This window comes from Gallus gallus, chromosome Z (genome assembly GCF_016699485.2).
Source record: "Gallus gallus isolate bGalGal1 chromosome Z, bGalGal1.mat.broiler.GRCg7b, whole genome shotgun sequence".
Lineage (NCBI taxonomy): Eukaryota > Metazoa > Chordata > Aves > Galliformes > Phasianidae > Gallus > Gallus gallus.
Window position 1 is genome coordinate 35,094,674 of NC_052572.1, and position 18,706 is coordinate 35,113,379.

The 18,706-nt window shown below is 39.4% G+C and overlaps 1 protein-coding gene across 39 annotated transcripts in view; it reads left to right on the forward strand.

Annotated features, from left to right (window-relative positions):
* The window catches only part of PIP5K1B (phosphatidylinositol-4-phosphate 5-kinase type 1 beta), a 94,694-nt gene that overhangs the window by 8,292 nt on the left and 67,696 nt on the right, over nucleotides 1-18,706 (forward strand). For 2 of the 39 annotated variants that reach the window (XM_046905367.1, XM_046905366.1), the window contains exon 1: nucleotides 1,130-18,384. The exons of the other annotated variants lie outside the window; for them this stretch is intronic. The gene's annotated coding sequence lies outside the window, so the exon portion shown is untranslated. Of the gene's footprint in view, nucleotides 1-1,129; nucleotides 18,385-18,706 lie in introns of those variants that run through there. 39 annotated transcript variants of the gene reach the window in all.

Below are 18,706 nucleotides of genomic sequence, written 5' to 3' on the forward strand. Positions count from 1 at the left end.
TTACTACTGCGGCTCAAATTGAGCTTAATGTCATCTGTTAGTTGAAACAATTGCCTTTGCCTTTCCAATTGCAATCCAGTAGGTCATTAAAGTAATTACTGCTGATTAGTACAGTAGCTCTTTTTGCTTTCCTCTGTAACCTTAGTTGTAAAGAGGTGAGGGCTGGTTGTAGATATTTGTCTCACTCTAGTTTTAGAAGTCACTGCAGTAGCCTTAGAAATACCAACTGTACAGCCAGATAACTTTAACTTACAAAACTAAGAGAAGAAATTATTCTCTCTAAATTTTGGTAATGGATGTTAACAGTATTTTCTTACCGTGTGAACCAATAGAAATCTTGTTTAGAGAGGAAGGTGAGTTGTGGTCTGCTCCGTCTCTGGCGATTCTAGTTAATAGAATCAGCTGTATTTCTCTGTTATTTGAAGGCTGCTGTAGTAAAGCTCAAATATGGCGTGCCTTGCGTGTTCCTGACCTCAGGGTTTGACAAATCTTCTCAGTTTGAACCTACCTACAGGAACTCTAGGGTGTGGAAAATAGATCTGAAGATTGATATGCCAAGCTTGTTTGAGAGAGAGTGATGCTCTTCTTACCTTAGTTTCCCAAGAAGAGAAGGGGTGTAAAGATCCTGATGGTGGTTGTGTAACAAAGAACTCATGTTTGAATGTGCTTAAAGAAAGATGACTGTAGTAAAGTGCATTTAAGATCGGGCTGTGACTTCAGCGCAGCCCTGAAGTAATTGTGCAGCATGAGACTGCCCTACCTTTTATTTTTGTTGCCTGAGTTTATTTACATGTGATTGAAAAAAAAAAAAAAAAAACTAACAGCTGCTTGACCTTATGTGGGGGTCAATCATTAACTAGGAAGCAGGCATGAACATCTGTACAATTAAATGCAGTCACCTTTAGCACTCTCCTTGACTCCTCCCATCGCTGTGTACACACATTACAGAGTGTCCTCCTCAGAAATGCTCTTTACATCTTAACACTTTAATTATAGCTCCAAGTTTGTATGAAGTGACAGTCTGTGAGCACAGGATGTTGCAACCTAATCAAGCAACTTCAGTGCCATCCCTGTTTATGTTCCTTATGTTATTTTGCTGCACGGCCTTCTCTCCAGCCATTGTCCCCGTGAGGCAGGCAGGTGCTGAGATGGTGGGACGTGAGTCTGCATGTTTGATATCACAAGTCAAGGCTGTTCTGGAGGAAGGTCTGTGCAGGGATTGAAGCAGGGATTGAAGCAGTTCTCCTGCCCAGTCAGAGCTTTTCCATGTGTACCTGCATTTCTTTTCTGAGCACAAGAGCTGTTCAGGCCTTGTAGCAGTCTAGGCTGCAGTCTCTGTCAGAATTGTGGCATAGCACCACAGGTGATTGTGCCCAGACCTACTGACTGACATCAGCCCTGTGCTGGTGCAAATGGAGAACTGCAGAGGGATGTGCCTCTGGGATATGTGCCATGTATTACCATCAAGGTCTGCTGCATGTACATCACCTCCAGCTGACCTGTTTGGAGGACTGTCCACCTCCTTGGCCTCAGTATGGTGTTACCCAGCGAAGTGTTTCATTCTTCTTGCAACAGGCTTGTGTTTCAGTAATTAAAAGTTTGAAAAAAATGGCTAATGAACAGGCATTTATCAAATTAAGACATTTGCTGAGAACTGTAGCAGTAAAGCAGACTTCAGTACATGCTGTATACTGGAAGCTAAGTTGCTTAACTTCTCTATTTGGTGGGAAAAAGAAAGCACATACATTGCCGTGTCATATTCCAGCCTTGGTTATATAATTGTCTTTCCAAGGAGTGATGATGCAGACTGATCTATTTTTATTCTTTTTGTACCCTGAGGCACACTCCCCAGAGCAAATCGCCATAGCGGTTTATTTCAGAATCTCAAACCACAGTAATTATGATAAGATCTCTTTAAAACTGTTTTGTTTTGTTTCATGCGTGACATGACTCTTGCTGGAGTTGATTCTGACGATAACATCAGGCAACTCATAGGCCTTTGCAAAACTCAGGAGAGTTTTCTCTTGGCTGTGTAGGGCTCCAGAAAGTGCTTCAATTTAGTACCAGAGTGTTTAGTTTAATATTATCTGTTCTATTCGTATGTTGTACATACAGGTATTACAGCACTTTGGTTTTAGATTAGTTGATGTAACTGACACAATATCTGAAATTCCTTCAGTGTTCTCTGTTTTTGTCTATGGAAGCTTGATTGTCTTAATGTCCAGTCTTTAATCTGTCTTTTTCATTTCAAGTAAATGCCCTATGTAATGTAGAATATCAGGATAGCATCACTAGCTGTAGCAAATCTGAACACACATGTGTACGTTGTCCAGAATATTTAAACAGGAGCTGAAGATGCCAGTAGCTGTTTCATCTGCCTTCAGCTGAAACTAGATGTGCAATAACAGACTGTGGTAGGAAGCCGTTTGTAAGTCACTTTTTTTTTTTTGCCACAAGATGATGTTAGTAGAAGAAGAATTTTAGCTCTTGTTTGCAAAATCTGCAGGGGATGATAAAGTGTGTGTGAGGGATACAGTTTTCCTTTCCTTGAATTGGAGGAGTATATACCAAAAGCAGAGTGAAAACGAAAGATAACAGGATATTTTTGTTGGCCGCTACTGAACAATGTCTTATTTTCTACATAGACCTTAATAACAGAACTTTAACTTGATGCTGTGCACCCAATGACAGGGACAGTGGTTTCTCTCAGGATTTTAACTTATTTATTGAAATAGGAGTGTTTTTCTCAGTGGTGGCAACATTGCAGTACGTTGACAAAGCATCACTACTAGGAACAGAAATGTTTTAATGAGATATTTTGAGGGATGATAAGTACATAGGCATAGTGAAAAGTGAGACAATTCTTTGATTTGCAGTGATCTTTAGGTGAATGTAATGATGTGTATCTACAAAGTGAGAATGCTAGTATGGTGGTGGAGAGGCAGTGGAAGGGAGAGGAATCCAATTCTTTCATGTTTTTCTTGTAACTTCTTTCGGGTTTAAGATCTAACTGGTAAAAGAAGAATTGCAGGATACTGAGAATAGGAAAGGGTAACATCTTAGGATGATAGCTGCTGTCTACGTGACCTGTCCTATTGAGCTTGTCACTATTCTGCGGGAGAGCAACTAGGGTGCTCAGCGTTGCCTGCATGTGTACAGTAAGAAAATGCCAGCTTCAAACCTGCTTCTGCTGTGGGTTCTCTAGCAAACTCCAGCATAGTTAACTTTGTTGTTGTGAATCATCTATACTTATTAATGGATCATGGCAGTATATTTCATGCCACGTATTCAATTAAGTGACTTTTTGTTTGTTCTTATAAAATACGGGAATATAATATGTTTTACTGTATCTGTTTTGTTGACCCATAGGATCTGAAAATCAGGCTTGGCAATGGCTGAATAATTAGCTGCACCAGCAGTGGTGCTGGGAAGTTTTAAGGTCATTTTTGGTTCCTCCATCTGTTCATTTATATGATGATCAAGAGTACTGGGCTCTCTGCAGCACTGCAGATACTGCAGTGAATTGAACCCTCAGAGTGAGCTATCTTTTTCAGAAGTCTACAATGGTTACTGAAGGTAGAGAGACAAAAGTAATGGCATTTGTTGCAGTTTAAACTTTGCTGTGCTATGAAATATCAAATAATGAGATGATAAGAGTAGCAGAAGCTAACTTGGAAGAGGAGTATTACTCTAGCTTGCCTGCAAGTGGCATGCCTGAGATTATTGCATCTCCACTGCACTGAATTCTGCTGAATTAGTGCAAAATATGATTAATAAGGTCTTCCTTATAAATCTGTGTACAGAGATGAACTATCCTCAGATACCTGGGTTTTGGTGGGAAAAATTCCTGTTGCTGCTCAACCAGAATAGGATTGGTTTGAACATAGTCTGTTGATGTGTTTGGCACTGCACCTCCCGTGCCTATTATTGATAATGTCCTAATTTTCTGCTATAAAGGATCCTTCTCTAGGTAATGAGAATCTCTTACCTGGTCAAAGGAGACGGGATTATTTGCTTATGAAAAGATTCTCCATATTTGTTTGAAAATAAAAAGAAAAAAATCTGGTCTGTGCAGTATTGCAGCCTAAGAATGTCAAAAATAGCAAGTTCAACTGGACAAGGGGTTGTACAAATACTGCACAAAATCATTTGTCTGTTTATTTGCTATGATAAAAATAGGGAATTAAAAGCCATGGGTCACTGAGCAGTAATACTGACTTGCAATGCCACACAATAAAACCGTAGATGATTTTAAATCCTGTGTAAAACTAATATTAATTTCTTTTGTATGGAAAGCCATAATATCTGTTAGGGTTTTGGAAAAAGGATCTATTATTCACTAATTTGTGATTCAGATAATTCATGTGATGTTTTTATAAATATAGTCAAATATTTTCTTTGATAGTCTTTGTATTTTAGATATTATAAGAACATGTTCATATACTCGTTATATAACCATAGATGTATTTTTACCAGCAAATCATTATCTTTGTATAAAAGTTAGATGTGAATAAATTATTTGTTTCTCCATTCTGATGTTATGTTTAATAGAGGATATTGTGCATTTTGTCACTAATAGGCAGTGACAAACTGTATGTACAGCATACATACGTATAATGTCTTTATAATAGAACATAAAATTACGAAGAATTAAATATATAATGTAAGCAGTATAAGTGGTATATATCTAATATAGGTTTTTATATAGATAAACAATGCATACATATGTGAAAATGTTCTTCAGCTTTCTTCTGAAGGTTCTTTGTGGAGTCACGTGGAATTTATGCTTTGTGTATTTCCTTTCAGCCAATATGCCTGTGTATGGTTTAAATAAATGTTTTTGCAGGGATGAAAAGATTATATTTTCCTTCGTTTTCAAGTTTGCTTGAAGTAATGTTAAAGTCAGGATGGTTTCTAGTATGGGATGATGAGTAAGTTTGTTAATACTTACGGCATAGCTTTTTTTGATCTTAAATTGTATTATGGTGGGGAATTATAGTTAAGGGAGTCATTTTGAGCCACATTTTCTTTCAAAATATAAGAATTTTTAAGTAGGCTTTTTTTTTTCCCTAAATCCTTACTGTTACACTGTAAGAATTTGAGCAAATCTTGCATGATGTAAGTTTTGACTGTAGAAGCTTAATTGGTTACTTAGGCTGTGGGTGTCGTCATCCATTGGGGTGACTTCTTGCTACTTATCCTACTGCTAGAAGAAAATCTAGAGGATGTTTTTTAAAGTGCATAAGACCTCCCTGATGTTGTAACGCAAGAACTTGCAAGTTGGAAGCTGTATGTATTTCTTGTGCAACTGAGACTGGCATTGAAAAATACTCTTTCAAATCCTCTCCTTGAAGCATCTGAATAGAGCTTTGCTGTACTGTCATGAAACCCATAGGCATCCCCTTTTAAGGTGTTCACAGGTACTGTCAAAATGGGCAAAACTGTACCCTAGGTGTTTGCCAAAATTGCTGCTTGAGCCTTGAGTTGCATGGCCAACAGAGTTCATCTTGGGGAAAGAAGAATTAAGAAGGGAAGTGTTTTCCTGTTAGCCTGCTGTCTTAGTGTAAACTGTAGAGAAAGAATAGTGTATGCCACTACAACACTTGCAAATGTGCATAATTGTGCTATCCTTAGTCAGTGTCCAGCAGAATTGCTAGAAGCCAAAACTTGTAACAACGTGTTTCCTGCTCACATTTGATGAAAACTTGTTTTGCACAATGGAAGGAGAGAGGTTAAAGCCTGTGAGGGAGTTCGATCTCTTGTCTCTTTTCTGGGAGTAGAAAGGGTACAAGGCATTTAACATCCTGCATCAAGTGTGTGATGCTTTACAATCCACAACTTTTCTGATGTGATTCATGAATTGAAGAGTGGATACTTGGTGGGCAAGTGGCATTGTTTGCAAAGTCTTTTTGCCCCCCTCTCTCTTACCAGGAAAGGAGTCTCCTACCAGATCTCTCTGAAAGTAATGCCTCCTATGTAATGCTAAAGAACATAATAACACTTAATAACACAAAGTTTTGACACTGGGGCATTGCAGAGCAGGGGGGGTATCAGACTGAGAGTGGGTGAATGAGAAGAGCTTCCATTTTCCAGTCTGTTGCAGGACCACTGGTGGTTTCTCTGGCTCCGCTGCCCTGTCACAGGGAGCTACCATAAGTCACCCACCTGCTCTTTATCCACTAAGGTGATCTTCTCAATTCGATAACCTACTTTTCCTGTCTCCTGTTTTTCTTCACCTCTTCCTGCCTCCTGAGATCTGTGAGGTATATTACCTGGGGTGACATCTACAGGAGTCTCTGCAGCCTGGCTCCTATGTTAGATGTGAAGTGTGTTGCACTTTCATCTCCTAAACTGGGGTGAGAAGGGTGCTACCCATATGAGAATAAATGCTAGTGTTATTTACATATACATATACGTATGATAAAAGTAACTTTTACAAACAATAAAGAGGTCCAAATTTTGTTAGACTAGGAAACACTGAAGTTATACTACTTTATTATGTTCATAATAACTGATGAAATGAAATTGAGGTATGTGTTTATCAGCAAAGCAATGAACTGTGGAGAAGAGAAAAAGAAGCCTGTGGAAGGAAGTTCACAATTTTAGACTCAATATATTTCTTCTCTTTTAATGGGCATCCAGATAGAATGTAAATACTTCTGTCCCAGGCAGTCTGTAATTAGCTACCACATGGTATTTTGAAAGTGCTTTTTGTTGTATAGAAAATTCAGGAGCTACTTTTTTTTCCTGTATGTTTCTGATACAGGCCTCCTTGTCACAGCATACTTCTTATGCTCTTACTGCTTCTCTCCTCCTACCTTCTTTGTGAACGTAAGCATTTTTTTTTCTTTGTGCCATAAACTTGCTGTAACTATCATTTCTTCCTGTCTGGAATAAAATTTTCAGGTGAACGTTTTGTTACAGCTCATTCTGTGCTCTAAATTAATCTTCAGGTCATGCTTCTATCTAATAAGCAGAGGAGGACCTGTTCCAAATGACACAAAGTTTCCTTGACATCACTGTGTTTAAATAAAATCAAATTTTGTTTTAGCTAAACATGTACTGAACATACAGAACGTCTAATAGATGTCAGAAACAAGGATGTCGTTGAAGTAGTGTAGGATTCTTAAGTACCTGTCTCACTGTTTTGGGTTCATTTTAAGTTCATGACTATTACGGGATTCTTTAAAAAAGGAAATTAGATATGTTGTACCCTGTATATATTGCATGATTTTTCCACCTAGAAAAAAATAATACTTTAATATGCATTAGAGCTTCAATGGGCCGTTAGCATTTAATGTAAACAAACAAATAAAACCTCTTCTGCAGTCTTTCCCTCATAAACTCCATAATGCGAAAGCTGTGCTTCTCTCTGCATTGCTGCTATCATCTGCTGCATGATAAGTAGTAACCCAGCTGAAACTCATGTGCAAAGAATAGATGAGACAAATGGATACCTGAAATCAGAATAGGAAGGGGAAAAAAAACTGAGGTGCATGCTCCTTACTGTTGGAGTTAACAAATGCACGCACAGTAGGGAGAAAATAAGGTTTTCTGAATAACAGTAAAATAACAATTTTTGGAGTCATTCCATATTACATGAGTGTTTACAGGAGTCTGAGGGAATGAAACCACAATGCTGCCGAGTCCCAGTACAGAACAGGAGGTTAAGCCAGTTGCCATCTTGGAATTCTGTGATTTTGGGTAGTTCAGAGTTTACTGTAATTTAGGCACTCCAGTTTCTGGCAGAGTGAAGTCGAAACAGGCAATAGCGACGGTCGTGGTGCTTTTAAGACTTTAAAATAACAGCTGGTCCTTGCAGCATTGTGGCTAATATGTAGTTTCATTTTTGGAAGTGAGGAATAAGGAAAGCGCCAGGAGTGTTGTGACACATTTCTGTAAAGTAAATCAGGATGTTGGCGAATCTGCACTTCCATGACCAGATGGTTCTTGGCTGTCTGTCTAAAATACAGAATGTCTTCCCATAGGAGGTGGACATCTTTCTTAGCTGAAGATATGGGTGTTGATGACCCAGTGCATGAGAATTTACTGTTAAAGGGAAATTTCACATGTAAGGCTGTCTTTATGCACACCACTTAAAGAAGCATTCTAGTAGTTTTATATTTTCCTAGTGTTGAAAATCAAGTGTGAGTTAAATGTCTGCAGTTTGACTGGCTCTTTCACTCTTGTTTATCTTGTTTTGTGATTTCTTACAGGCAAACGCTGTGTGCTGGTGAAAGTAATCCAAACTAAGGCCATAGCAGTGTGGGAGGCTGGGAGGAGAGATTTCTTCAGAAACAGCATGCAAAGTTTCTCCTCTTGATTTTGTGCCTCTCCTGTGATACTTAACCTTGTTCCTAATTATTTTATGGGTTCTGTCCTGAAAAACACCTCAAAGGAGTGAGTGTGGACAGCTCATCATTCGCGTAGTCAGTTTTGGCATTATCATTGCACCTTTACAAATATTGCAGTCCTATGGAAACAACACTGAATGGTGCCAAGTGATAGGGGAGAACTATATTGGGACAGTGTGCAGTGACAAAGTTGAGTGTGGGAACGTAGTGGTGAAGGTTGCTGATACTGCAGCGTCCTGTCAAAATCATTTCATGAGCTGCAAAGGCAGTTCTTGGACTCCTGTTTTAAACAGGACACTGACAAAATGATGCATTCCTCAAAAAGCATGCTCAGAGTGTATTTATGGGCTATCTTCATGTTCAGAAAATTAATGAACTTCATTTGACATACAGTGTTGGGGCTGGGGAGAGAACTGCTCTGGGTTCTTCCCTTATTATCAGGGAAACGTGTACTTGATAATATTTGCCAAAATAGCTGCAAAATTGGGAAAAGAAAGGTATTTTGGATTATCCTGGGAGAATCAATACCATTTAGTGGTGGAATTTGAGGACTGTTGTTCTGAGAGTGGATAGTCAAAACCATTCAGCAGTTATCTAGTAAAAGTGTGACTCAGCTGAAAAGACAAGATGGTGCAGGTTTTGAATAGGAAACATCGCTCTGAAAGAAATGCTTCTTAAAATTTCAGTGAATATGTGAAGTAATTAGCCTGGTGTAGCTAGAAATGATGTCCTCATATCCTAGATGAGGCACGATGAGGAAGACTCAGGCTTCTAGGTGGTTTGTTCTTGTCTGTGAGGAAGAGGCCTCAAGCACTGAAAGCCCAATGGAGTGCTTTCTCTATGGGCCTTGCAAAAGAATAGTGTAACTGCAGTCTGTGCAAGAATGAAAGAGGTGAGCTCCTTCTGCACTTATAAACCACAGAATTGTAGGGGTTGGAAGGGACCTCTGGAGATCATTCACCTCCTCTAAAGCTGGTTCCCTACAGTAGGTTGCACTGGAAGGTGTCCAGGCGGGTTTCGATATCTCCAGGAAAGGAGACTTTACAGCATCTGTGGACAACTTGTTTCAGTGCCCTGTCACTCTCAGTTTTCTCATATTCATGTGAACTTCTTGTGAAACCAGTGCAGAAATACCCATGTAGGAAAACTATGTGTTGAAGTTAAGGAAAGCGTGACTGTGAGATGCAAATGCAGGTAAATCACAATGGTGATATCCTGTATTTTTCTCTCAGCGCCTGTAGTTAAACGTGGACGTGACTTACAAGAAGGAAAATACTTTGCATACAGGCTTTACATTCTCTGTTCTCTTTAATCGGTGATCTATTTTGCAAAATATAACAACAGAGGAAAAGAAAGGGCGTGCAAGGTCTAAATGTCCATGGTAAAAGCGCTCTTATTTTTAAAAAAAAGAAAACAAACAGGCAAACATTGTGCAGAAGTAATTTCAATCATTTGAGTCTTTTCTGGTTAATTGTCATTGTACATCTCCTCCCTGCATGGCTACATTTGGTCTCTGGTGCGAGGTAGGAAAAGAGCTGAAGCATGCCTGTTCAATTTGCAACTACAGTATAACAGAAATTTTGAAAAATAAATGTTCAATCACATCAGGTTCACATTTGCTCCTTTGGCTGCTTCCTTTAGCTCAAAGGTTCCTTTCTTAACCATCGAATTATCCTGCACAGAGAATATGGAAGTAAAAATTCCTTTCTGCATGTTGATGTTGCTTTCTGCTATAGCACATTCTGCACCTTGACTTCCAATTCCGTGTGTTTTGCATAGTAAAACACCACTTGGAAGGCCATCACAAGTGTGGACAGAAGATGTTTTGAAATGCGCTTTACCAGCATCTTGTAGTAGATATTTGAAATAACTGAAGGAGGATGTTTCCCCATATTGACAGTATGTACTGTAAAAAAAAAAAAAAAAAAAAAACAGTAGCAATATTTTATATTTTGCTGAATTCTTGCATACATTTCTTTCTTCTTAGAAATGTTACATCTGATTATTAACTTAGATAACTGAAGCACATTTTTTTTTTTACTTCTCTCTGATTGCCTGGTGCTAGAAAGCTTTGTTGTAATTGCTTTTGTCATAGCCAAAACTGTACAGGTAATATACATCAGTAATAGTTTAGATTGATTTATCTGCAAATAATTGCTCTGCAATTATTTCTCATTGAGATGCTTGTAATGTGAGCCACTGCAAAGTTCCACATATATATAAAAGTATTATTGTTAATAAAAAAAATAACAGCACGGAAGGGTAGGTGACTGTCTTCAAGACAGTAGTACTCAGTTGCTTACAGAAAAAAGATGAGGAGGCTTGGTAACTAGAAGAGCTGAGAAGCATCAATAAAGACTTCTAACTTCTCAAGAGAAGTATGTAGAATTCTTATTTTCTCTGATTTGGCTGTTTGCAATTACAGGCATTAAAAACCCACAAAATTAAAAAATAAAAACAAACTTGTACCTATCATGAGTTGTAACGAAAAATTCTGCCCAAGAGTTTGGGAGCATGATCCCATGTACTGATGTGCACTGTTAAGGGTCATACACATCATATCCCACACAGGTGTACCAGCTGCATGTTGGAACTAACTAGTAGAGGAGAATGTTTGTGCGTGTGTAATCTGTTTTGCTAGATGTGAAGGCTGGTCTCTCTATTACAGAATGGCTTGGATTGGAAGGGACGTTAAGGATCATGAAGCTCCAACCCCCCACCACAGGCAGGGCCACCAACCTCCACATTTAATACTAGACCAGGCTGTCCAGGGCTCCATCCAGCCTGGCCTTGAACACCTCCATGGATGGGGTAGCTTGTGGTCCACCTAATAATGGTTGTAAATACGTGAAAGAGATGAAGCCGAGAGGGGACAGTCTTCACAATAGCTTAACATAAGTAGAAGTGTTTTACCATTGCCTGCTGCTGAGGTCATCTGAGCAGTAAGGGGCTTCTGCATTGCAGATGCCAGTGTGCTTGCACAGGGCCCCCTCCACTGATGCTTTGCAGATGCACTTCTCGAAGATTTTTTTCAGCTCAAGAGAAGTTGTCTCTGTAGCTGAGCTTGTTTGGTTGTGTTGTGTTAATGCTGACTGTGTGTCAGTGTCATTTTGTATAGGCAGTAATCCCCTGATGGTAGGCAAATGAGGCTGGACTGAATATCTTAAGTCCCTTTTCTGAGCGAAATATATATACCTGTGCTGCACAATGAACTGACCTTTCTGCTTGTTGGGACAAAAATACCTGTGTTGTCATGGGGATAAAATAATTTTTTTGTTGGCTTCCTTATGCCGTAACTCTACATTGTCAGATATAGATTTTCTATTTTTTTCCTGCTCTGCGTATCCTTTCTGACTATCTGAAGGTAATGGCACTGCCTGTCCGTTTTTAACAGACCAAAGCTGAAAGCCTTTCCTATCCAGGGATAGGATATACACGTGTATTTCCATTCTAATTTGGCTCCTGTGCTCTTCATGTGTTTCTCCTCCTCCTTCCAGTTCAGCAATGCAGAATCTCTTACTAAGTCTCTCTCTCTCTGCCCTTTTTAACTGTTTTTCTCCTTTTTCCTTTCTTGTTCCCCATCCCATTTTGCTCTCTCTATTCAATTGTACCCTTTCCCTCTTCAAAGTTTAAAAAAAAAAAAGGTGTTCTTCAGCTTTTAGTTTTAGTTTAGTTCTCAGGTTTTAGTTTTCTTCCTGCTGTGAAGGCATAAACACAACACAGGAAAGGAGTAAGGTGTAGGCAAGCACGTAATAGCAGCAGAGTTTCCATGGCTTTGGCAACATTCTGACTGGATGAAGGGCTTCATCACTGATACGTGACACACAGGTATGAAATGCCCCATAGATTCCTCTTCCATCTGCCTATCTGGGCATGTGTCAGCTCTTGGCATCTGTGTTTGTGAAGTGGAATGCCTGTGCTTTCCAGAGCATGGTGGTGTGAAACTAGCTCCAAAACTGTGGAAGGAGCTGCCTGCTCAGTGCTGTGAGCAGTTGTCCAGAGGCAGCTGTCTCGAAAGAGGCAAACAGTTTAGTAGAGCAAGTAATCAAACATTGTTTAATTAGACAGACTCATTACCGCCACGATACAGGTAAACTCCCAAGTGTAGAGTCAACCAAAAAACATGCAGAACTTTTGTCACTGGTGCTTTACCACTCTGAAGGGATCATGATTTGCCAGCTGCCGTCACATTAAAGCTGCATCTTTGTTCTCCGTAGCCTCACTTGGCATCCATCACTCTACCAGCTCCTTCATCCTCTTGAGCCAAAATGCTAGCTTAGTCCTGTGTATAAGACTAAGTCTTATCTCTCTGAAACAGGGCTTTCTGCTGAAAGCCATTTTCTTTGTAGGAAAATACGAATAATGTCAAGTTTTTCTGGCATTTATGCTAGACAAGTGTTAGACGTTGCTTGTTAACAGCAACTGTTATCATTTGTTTTGTTTTTAGACTTCTTGGTGTCTCACCTTCCACTCCATGTGTCACTCTTGTGTGTACATACACAATCACGCATACCAACACACCAGCTAGAGTACTTCAGTAAAGATCTTTAGCTGATTTCCTATTTAGCTTCTTATGCTAAATGGCCTTTTCTTACAAGCATTTGGATAATCCTGTGCCTTGCATGTATACTGTTCACACTGCCACTCACCATTTTTGTTACCTTCTGCTGTGCCTGTGTCCGCACTGAGGGGGCATCTCTGTCTGTCTTGTCTCTTCTTGCTGCCAGAATGATGAGGAGGGGGTAGGCATGCAGGATTGTCTGGGTTGTTGTTACTTGTCTCAGTTTTCTTCATGCCCTTTATTTGGTGGTCCTAATTAAACTTATCAGGTCTGCAGTAGAATGATCTTACAGTGGTATTATATTGCAAGCAAATTGAAGTCTGATCTCTTTATTTATTATAAATCAAAAGCATGGCAGGACAGTCCCAAATATTGATGGCTGTCCCTTTACAGTGACCTAGCTAACCACCAGGCTGCTTTCTCCTAGGAACAAGACATATCTGTGGTTTAGGAGGTAGTAAGTGCACCCTGGTAACAGCAACTGTTGAAAGTCAATTTTCTATAAATACTTGTAAAACATATGTGGTGCTCAATATACTGACTTTTTTTTTTAGTTCAAGGTGACATAACCATCCAATAGCAAGTAAATTCTTTCCTGACAAAAAGGTATTAAATGGATTTAATTAGGCATTCCAGCTGTTTAATGTCAGGTAAGGCATATCAGAAAGTGGAGTATCGTGTTGTGTACATTAAATCACAAGAACACTCTGTTCCTGTGAGGGACCTATTGATTTGATTGCTCTTTTTTTCAGTTTGGTTTATGGAAATTATGAATGCTTGTAGCTAATGACTGTATTTTATCATGCTGGGATTTTGTTCTCTTTTTAGTTAATGATTCTTAAAAATATATAGATTACGTAAGAGGGATGGAGTTCTTACAGTGTGATTCATGCTTTTTTCTTTATGAATGCTAAAATCTCTCTTTCAACCTTTTGAAAACTGTGGTGTGGCTTATTAACTGGGCTGCAGATAGCACTGTATACCTATTCTAACCAAGTCATAATGAAGTATTGAGAGGTGCAGATAGTCCTTCAGAAGGCTTCTGTGTAAAGCAGAGATTCTTATCAAGACCTCTCAAGAAATCAGAGACCTCTTTCATTTGTGGGAAAACTTTTACTCATTCTCTTTTGGAAAAGCTGACAGGTTCTGGTCTGTTTTTAAAGTTCAGCTGTGTCAGGCTTTGTGTAGTTCTGCAAAGTGCTCATTGGAGAACAGTCTCCTTTTCTGATTAAGTCCTATTCTCATTGTTTTCACTACTCCCTATGTGCTATTATGGAACTGGTTTATATGATAGATCCTTTGCTAATAGTTATAGCTCAAGATTTTCTGTTTTCCCTCATTAAATAAAAATAGACAACAATGCAGCTAGCTAGTTGAAGGGGAGAAGAAGATGGTGTCTTACATATTGTTTATAAACTTGCGTGTGGGGTATTTGTTTTAAATATGTGTAAGAACGTTCATATTGGTGCAATTAATGTGGATTAATGCCTTTACTTTCTTGGTAGCAAAAATGTTCAGGGACAGGATTTTTAATGTGGCCTGGCAGGTGAAAGTCTGTTGAAGACAGTCGTATCATTTGGCTATAAATCACCATTTTAAAACGTTTATTTGAAAATGTTTGTGTTGACATTTAAAAATTCCATGGCTAGTTTGTTGTGCCTTTATATATACAGTTGTTTATATTCCTTGCCAACACGTACCACGTTTCTTAATGCCAGTTGTATGCATATGTACACCGATGTGTTTGTAATTGTTAAAGTACAGTAGAAGTATATTTGTAATTTCAGATTATTGCCAAACTCAGCATATTGTCAGGCTGCTGTCTGGATAAAAATATTTGGATGCTCATTCTGGTCTGCCTAAGTAAGTCTGACTCAAAGAACAAAAGTATACATTTCCTTATAGTACTACTGTATCTGTAAGAATTAATAGTAGTTAGTAGTAACCTATACATTTAGAGCAGCCGTGTCGTCAGAGTGTGGTGTAAGTTGGGAAAAAAACAGAAACAACCCTGTTTGTTTTGCTGCACTTAATGGTGCAGTGCTACTCCAGTTTATATGAAATAAAATCGGAGTATCACTTGGATGACAACTAGGCAGCAACCGTGAAAAGCAGCAGCTATTTCTTTACACACTGAGAGTAACTCTTTCCCAGATTAGTTTCAAGATTTGATTTTACTGTATTATTCTTGTTTGGTTTTTTTAAGCTTCTCTCTTGGGGCAGCTTCTCAAATTATATTTTATCTCTTCAAGTTTTCTCTGTAGTTTTAAAAGAAACATTTGAGAAGACTCTTAAAAGGTCTGCAGCTTGTGTATTTTAAAGACCATTTCATAAAGTAAGGTAATTCTCTCCCTTTCCATGTTTGCATATGCTTCTGAATGGTCTCTGAGCAACTTTTGCTCCACAGGAAGCTGAGAACGTTTAATCTAATCAAAGGAATTTCACTGATGTAGCAGTTGTTCGGTGCTGAGAATGGTACAAGAGGCTTTAAAAATATTATTATTTAACTGTTTTCCAAGAATAAAGTCAGTTTTCTATTAAATTCTAACTAAAATTAAATTGGAGGAGTCCAGGGACTTCTACTAATTGAGTCTTAACTTTTCTGAGGAAAAGTTTTGGTTTTTTTAAGCCATAATAGACTTTATTATTCAGTACAGTGACTTAGTGTCTCTCCTCTGGATTTAGATACAGCTTTTAAATTTGGTGCTTACATCAGTCTTCTATATCCATTCTTGAGTGACTTTATTTTTCAGGCGTGCTTCATGCCAGAAAAACAAGTCACTGTGTAAATATACCTTAGGGAAGCTAGACTGATAAGTATGTTACTGCAGGCCCTTCTCCTAAATTTATTTTGAACTTAATTCTGGTGCTGTTGCCCAGCCAGTTGGGTGCTGATTTTAACACTTCCTTCATCTGTCTCAGACTTGCCTATCAGTTCTGTCACAAGTGGACTCAGAAGTACGAGGTTATGCTGAAGTGTGTAAGTGGCTGAAACAATGATACAGTGGATCTCTTGTTGAACAGGGATGAAAGGTCTGACATGCTGCATCACCTTACATCACCTTCTTGATCATCTTCCCATAGCTGCAAGGCCTTTGATGTGGTCCTGCACCACATCCCTATCTCTAAATTGGAGAGGTATGGATTTGAAGACTGGACTCTTAAGTAGATAAAGAATTGATTGTATGGTCATAGCCAGAGGGTTGTTGTCAATGTCTGTATATCCAGGTGGAGACTGGTCATGAGTGGTGTCTTCCAGGGGTCCATCTTGGGACCTGTACTGTTTAGCATCTTTGTCAGTGGCATATACCAGGCATGTCCAGCCTGTAGGCTGCATCTGGCACAGGTTGCAGTGTGACCTACCCTCTGCTGCTTGGCCTTCATGGTGGTGACTCTGCCCTGCTGAGTGCAAACCCATTGCTCAGCAACAACCAAACACTGGTACTGATTGCAGTATCTGGGCTCAGACCAGGGAATAAGGCAGGCACAGTGCAGCTCTAACTCAAGTGATGGCATAGAATTGTATGTATTGTGATATGCTGGCTAAACACAGTCCTGTGAACAGTGCAAAAACATGCAGCTGTGCTACCCGTTCTGATCAAGGAATTTAAGAATAGGTTTCTAGATTGCTTATGAAGTCATCAACTTGTGTTTGCAACTCCATTTTCAGTCAACCTAAGCATGTTATCAGCAGATTTTCAAATGGAATGTACAGAGCTGACATTATTGCTGCTTGCTGAACATTTATGGAGACCAGACAGTGGATGCAAGCACAGTGAGGCCATGAGTGGTACATTTCAGCAGTGGTGACAGCAACAGCTGAGAATTTTTCTCTATCAAATAGAATTAGTGTGCTCATTGTATCTGTTGTAGTTTCCATGGAAATAAATAGGAGACATTATTTTTGGAGCAGCCTTACATATATATGGACCAAAATAATAATTCTTCACTCAATGTGGCCCAGGCAAGCCAAGGGTTGGATACCCATGACATAGATGTAGGGATCGAGGGCACCCTCAGCAAATTTGCAGATTATACCTAGCTATTGACACAATAGAAGGGAGGGATGCCATTGAGAGGGACCTGGATGTGCTTTGAAGAGTGAGCCCATCTGAACCTAATGAAGTTCAACAAGGTCACGTGCAAAGTGTTGCACTTGAGTCAGGACAATCCCAGATACTGGACATGAGCCAGCATTGCTCGCTTAAGACCTGAAAAGCCAACGGTATCGGGCTGCATCAGAAGAGGGGTGGCCAGCAGAAGGAAGGAGGTGATTGTCCCACTTTGCTCTGCCATTTTGAGGCCCCATCTGGAGAACACTGTCCAAGCCTGGGGCCTCTGGCGCAGGACTGATGCAGAGCTGTTGGAGCAGGTCCAGAGGAGAGCCATGAAGATGACCAGAGGATGCGAGCACCTCTTACAAAGAAAGGTTGAGTGATTTGGGCTTGTTTAGCTTAGAGGAGTCCCTGGGGAGACCTCATTGCGGCTTTCCAGTACTTGAAGGGAGCTTGTAAAGAAGGGGGCTCACTTTTTACGTAGCCTAGTAGTGATAGGACAAGGGAAAATGGTTTTAAATTAAAAGAGGGTAGATTTAGGTTAGATATTAAGTGGAAATTGTCTACTCATAGGGTGCTGAAGCACTGGCACAGCTGCCCAGAAAGACTGTGGATGCCCATCCCTGGAGAGGTGTTCAAGGCTGGTTTGGATGGGATGCTGGGCAGCCTGATGCGGTGGGTGGCAGCCCTGCCCACAGCAGTGGGGTTTGCAGCTCAATGATCTTAAATGCCTCTTCCAACCTAAGCCTTTCTAAGATTCCCATTTCTTCTTATCTCAGGGGACTCCATGTGAAAACTGTGCTTACAGTTGTATGGAGTTCCCTCATGATTATTACTAGTTTTTCTTTGTTAGTTTGGTTTTCTAGGTGAGTTTTTCTGGGGCCTGAGGAACATTTGTGCTGTAATAACTAATCTAGCAAGTGCATGCTGGGAAGGTAGGAAAATAGAGACAGCAAATGTGATTGTTGAAGATCTACAGCCTAGATGTTGTAGACCTTCCCCTTCCTTCAAAACAGTACTAACTACATTTAAATTATTTGTGTAATCAGTTCCAAAATGTCCAGTGTTACCACATCACAGGCAGTCTATTCTTCAACTGTCTTTTGCAGCTGTATGGAATGCCCTAAAATGGGATGTTTAGAACCTTGCATTTCCTAGATAATGTGGCTTCTGAAAACCTAGGTCTAACTAACACTCACTTAAAGCAGGTAGAAAAGTTTTGCTTGCAGGAACCAGATAAAGAGACATAGAAGACTTTGAAGATGATGATAATTTATTTCAGCATCAATACCAGTGTTTCCATAACACGTTTCTTCAAACTTTTTTTTAGAATTATGTGCTAATATGCTAAAGGAATGAAAGTAATTCCCAGAAGCATTTCACTGGCAAGTTATGACGAACCTGTAGAGAACTGGTAAATAAATTATGCCATCTGTTTTAGTGCCTGTTGGTTATTTTGGCCACAGATATTTTGTGTTGTCTGTCAACAGTCTTTCAGTGAATGTCTAGTTTAGATAAGCAAAGAATTTCAATTAACTTCTTAATTTCTTAGTTATGTGCATCTGTTCTGTAGTTAAGTTAGTCAGCAGTTCTGAATTATTGAAGAGAAATATGTTATGGATGACGTTTCGTTGAGGTTACAGTGAATGAAGAAAAGGCACAGGTCGTGAAAGAGAACATTACATCTAGCATGAACTTGTTATTTCATACATATTTTTCATCATGGTCATTTATAA